We start from the raw sequence: 5,489 nt of genomic DNA, 5'->3' as shown, positions 1-5,489 counted from the left end.
CGGTGCATTTAAACCATTCACGTTCAGTGTGACTATTGAAAGGTTAGGTTTTATTGCTATCATTGTGTTGAGTTCTTTTTGGTGTTTTTGCTAGTTACTTTAGATCACGGAGCTTTCTGTGGTATATCTGTAAGATGACCGTTTGCACTCTTCCTGGATGATACCTTTGACATCCTCCCACAACAAAAGGACATGTTCATTTGTTTAAGGTTGGTCTGTTTTGTTTTTTTGTTTTGTTTTGTTTTGTTTTTAGGAGGTACTTTATTTTGCACCATTTTTGTTATCTTCTTGAAATTAGAGGATAAAGACACCTTCATCCTATTTTGAGAAGAGCCACTGTCTCTTCAATATTAGGAGAAAAAACAATTAGATCCCATTGGTTCCCTACAGGCAGTTCTGAGGACACTCCTTCATTTAGTAATTGGGTGTATTTCTAATATGAATAATTTAGCATGTATATGGCCAATAACCAAACCTTTTTTTTTAGGTTATCATCTTCAACCTCTTTTCTTTCCTTTGCCAAGACATACCTACCTATGGATGAACACCCTTTGCCCTAGAAAGAATTCTGAGCCCTGAAGTAGAGAGCAGAATTGCCTCATAGAGTTTCCAAGACTGTAACCTTGAAGAAAGCACATCGCCAAATCTTTCCTCCTGCAGATGTTAAACACAACATTTTGGTTAGCAGTTCAGTGCTTAAATACTTCATCACCGGGGATCCTGAAGAAATAACTGTTGTTGTTGATTGCCTTCGAGTACAGCACGACTCATAGCGACACTATGAACAAAAATCCTGAAGTCCTTCTACAACCATAAACCTTTATCAAAGTTGATAGAGTACCTGGAGGCATGTTATTTAGGAAGTGGATGCCGTGGTTTCTTAGCCAAAGCAGATTTGAACCCTGCAGAAGTTTTGCAGCAGAAAGAAGTAGCAATTAGTTTCCATCAAGGTTTACAAGCTTTCAAAGCCCTACAACTTAGTTCTTTTTTAAAAAAATATTTATTTTGTTAATTTTAATGAACATTTACAGATATTTTGGATTTCCATTCATTCATTGTTGCACTTTTCTCCCTAACTCCCCACCCCCCACCCCGCCCCAGTTCGCTCCTCTCTTTGAAAAAAAAAATTCCTTCTTTGGTACACAATCCCCCCGCACCCTTCCCACCGCCCCGAGTATACTCCACTATGCAACCTTAATTCTGGACTCTTTTGAGTTCTATTACCTTGTTGCCAAGAGTCAGAATCAGCCTCACCACAGAGTTTGGAGGCGGGACTTCAAGTCTCCTAGCAACTTCGTGCCGCTCCCTGATTGGATGACTTCTGCGCCACCGCCATTTTCAAACGCCGGTGACGGTGGCCGTGGCGGCTCTCCCTTGACAGAAACTTTTCTCCCTTTCAAAAGTTATCGGGCACGGTGCCCACTGCTCCCGGGCATCGAGCCCACCGGCCCACCGCGCCACCCCCCTTCTCCTCGCCATGGAGCCAGAGCTGGCGACTCAAAAGCAGCCGCGGAGGCGAAGCCGCCGGGCCTCTGAGTGCAGCACTTGTGCCGCCTCGGAGCCTTCCTTGGACACCTCCAAGCCGGAGCCAGATCCCGACAAGAGGTGAGTGTCCGGAGCAGAGTGCAGCGATTTCGTAGCTCAGATCGTCCATTCTTGGGCCTCGAGTAGCTAACTTCCCAACTTACCAGACATAGTGGGGGGAAGGGGCGTGGGGATTACCCGAGGTTGTCAACAATCCCTCACCCTCTTCCCTAAAGAAGGCGGGCAGTTTTGATCTACCCAAGACGGGCTCCAGACGGAAGTTTTGATGGTTCCTCAATTCAAACTAGAAAACAAAAGATGAACAATCCTGGAGGGTAGGGGCGGGTGAGGAAGCCAGGGCGCTAAGTTTTCAGTCTTTTTAGGATTCAAGTGGGAAGGAAAAAAGAAATTGCTGAGATTAAAACCCCCCTTTACGAATACGATCCCAGCCTCATCTATACTTTATAGAACTCTTTAAAAAAAAAAAAAAGTATCATCGCTGACTTTTAAATAGCTAAGAAGTTTCATATTCTGCATTTTGAAAGGGTGGGCACTAGAGGAAGGGTTTCAGGAAGTTGTGACAGAGGAATCATGTAAAAAGTACATTGCAAACTGTTAAAACTTTTATTTTGATCTTCTACAAGTGGTACAAGAAACTTGGTGTTGATTTTGTTGCATTTTGAGTATAGATTGAGAAAGTTTATTTTTCTGGAGGAGGAGGTATCTACTGTATAATTGTCCCATAGACAAATGACAAGATGGTTTTCTTCAGTAGTTATCACTGCAGCCATGTAGATAAAATAAAAAGGCTAATTTGTTAAGTTGGATATGATGTGAAAGAAGGCTTTTCTGTTGGTGAACTGGAAGAAGACCTACCTACTCCACATAATAAATTTCCTTTATCAACTTTCATGGGTAAAAAAAAAAGTACATTGCTTTCCTGTTGTATGAGGGTAATTAGGGTCAAAGGAGGTCCCTGCCTGGCACAGAAGTTCTAAACTATTAATTTAAAGTTGTCGATTCAAGCCTGCCTGGCAGCACTGTGAAAAAAAAAGGCCTCGATAATTATTTGTATGGAGATAACAGCCAAGAAAATCCTGGAATAGTTCTACTCTAACACATAGGGTCCCTAGGCATCAGAATCAGCCTGGTAGCAACAATTTTTATTTTTGCTTTGAGGTTCAAAATACAGGTTATATGATGTTGGGCAAGTTCCTTAATATCGCTTAGATTATATTCTCGTGTGTAAAGTGAAGTTTGTGATAGCCCAGGTCATATAAAGTTGTGTAATTAAATGAAATAATGCATGTAAAGTGCTTACTACAGTGTCTAAAAGGAGTCCTGGTTGCACACTGTTAAATTAGTCCACCGCTAAGCAAAATGTCAGGGATTTGAACCTATTAGCTGTTCTGCAGGAGAAGTGCAGTCAGCTTCCATACATATGTTGTTGTGTTAAGTGCCTTGAGTCATAGATGACTCATAGCCACTCTGAAGGAAAGACCTGAACACTTGTATAACTTAGGTTGTTTCTCCATGTTCATAGAGTTTCCAGAGGCAAGCTATTTCAGAAGCACCATGGGTAACCATTATATTGCATTTGACACATCAGTGTCATAGTTTTTATCTTCACAGCAACCACTAGTTACCTCTGTACAGCAAATGGGCAGACCAGTGCAATACCACTGCTCCAAATTTCCAAAGTCCCCTTGACTACTTAATATTATTGTTTTAGATAAGCTTCAGTCACATAATTTATATTCCAGTCATGCCTGGCTATGCTGATCCCTTTCTTCACAAAAGGACAGCACCGTAGTTAAATAGCCAAGCATTTTTAAATTCATGGTAAATTACTGTGGAGATACACTCTTTCATTGTTGGAATGGAATCACTTCCAAGTTACCCCATTTATGAATTTAAAATTGCACAGATCCGGTCCTGTTTTCAGAAATGCCTCTGGTGGGTTCAGACTGCCAACCTTTTATCTAGTAATCAAGCACTTAGCTGATATAGTATATGTTTTGTGTTAGTACATTTAAGTATTTTGGAATTCCCATTGTTTTCAATGTTATCCAAATGTAATATGACCCACACAGTTGAATACCTTCTCATAGTCGGTAAAACACAAGTAAACGTCTTCTAGCCAAGATCTATCTGGCATCCCTTTTTCCTCAGCCTCTTCTAAATCCAATTTGAATTCCTTGCTGTTCCTTGTTGATGCTCCAGCCATTTTTCTTCCCCTATTCTTTTCTAAAGTGGGATTCTCGCTGGTTAGGGTAGAACTCTAAATTTAAGATACCAATTCTAGAGGGAGATGTTATCTCTGTGATGTTGGTCCCTGTTTCTTTTCAATATTTGTGGGCTTTAGGTCCTGGAGGTTTCCTTGTGCCATGTCTTCTTCTGAGTCTAGGATGTTCACAGTGCAGGGATCTCAAGTCCAAATGACAGACTGCTCCCAGCTTTTATTGTTGGTAGTAGGTCTCTCTATCTGTGCTTACTTCTCTCTTCTTTTTATTTCCTCTAAGCTAGGTTATTTTCCATGGAATATTCAAAAGAGACTGTGGAACTAGGGATATCATTGCTGATGTCAGATGGATCTTTGCTGAAAGCAGAGAATATTAGAAGGATGTCTATTACGTTTTATTGATTATGCAAAGGTATTTCGCTGGATGGGTCACAACTTATTATGACTAACATTGAGAAGGATGCGAATGCCAGAACACTTAATTATGCTCATGTGAAATCTAGACCAAGAGGCTGTTATCCAAACAGCAGGGAAACACTATGGTTTAAAATCAAGAAAAATGTATATCAGGGCTATATCCTTTCTCCATACCTAGTCAGTCTGTATGCTGAATAAATCATTCAAGAGGCCGGACTTTTTGAAGAAGAATGAAGAAAAATGTCACATCAGGATTGGAAGACTTATCAACAACCTGCCTTATGCAGATGATACAACCTTGCTTACTAATAAAGTGAGGAGAATTTGAAACATTTGCTGTAAAAGATCAAAGACTACATGCAGCTTCCTATATGAATTATATCTCAACATCAAGAAAACAGAAATCCTCACTAATGGGCCGATAGACAATAGCATAATAGATGGAGAAACACTAAAATTGTCAATGATTTCATCCTACTTGGGTCCATAATCAATACCTTTTGTATGTAGTTGTTAGGTGTCATCTAGTCTAGTATGAATCACGGGGACCCTATGAACAACAGATCTGAACCCTGTCCTATCTTGTGCCATCCTCTTTGTCTCTGACACACTTGAGCCAATTGCTGCAGTTGCTGTGTCAGTCCTTTTCACTGATTTTTGAGGGTCTTCCACCTTTCCTGGAATGATATCCCTTTCCAAAGAATATCCTCTCCTAATTACATGCCCAGAGTATGTGAGATGAAGCTTCACGATCCTTGTCTTTAAGGAGCACTTTCTGCAAGACATACCTATTAGCTCTTTTGGCACCACATGTAATATTAATTAATTACTCTTCTCCAATATAACTCAACACCATCCATTTATCTTTTGTCCTTATTTACTGTCTAGCTTTCAGATACATAGCAAGTTATTGTAAAGATTGTGATTTGAATCAGGCACACTTTAGTCTTCAGACTGACGTCATTGTTCCTCGGAACTTTAGAGAGGTGTCTGACAGCAGACTTACCCAGCGCAATACATCTTTTGATTTCTTGACTAGTATTGCCAAGGATGATGATTGTGGATCCAAGTATGATGAAGTCATGTTGTTTGTTGTTGTTATGTGCCGTCGAGTCGCCTGCGACTCATAGCGACCCTATATACAACAGCCCTAAACTCCACTCTGACCTGTGCCAATCACACTGTCTCCGACACTCCCATCCCAATTATCCCAATCACTGAATCAATCCACCTCATAGAGGGCCTTCCTCTCCTGCGCTGTCCCTCCACCCTCTCAAGTATGATGTCCCTCTCCAACGACCGGTCT

Source organism: Elephantulus edwardii, unplaced genomic scaffold (assembly GCF_000299155.1).
Source record: "Elephantulus edwardii isolate Elephantulus edwardi_28Jun2011 unplaced genomic scaffold, EleEdw1.0 scaffold00105, whole genome shotgun sequence".
Lineage (NCBI taxonomy): Eukaryota > Metazoa > Chordata > Mammalia > Macroscelidea > Macroscelididae > Elephantulus > Elephantulus edwardii.
Note: the sequence above shows the minus strand (reverse complement) of the source record.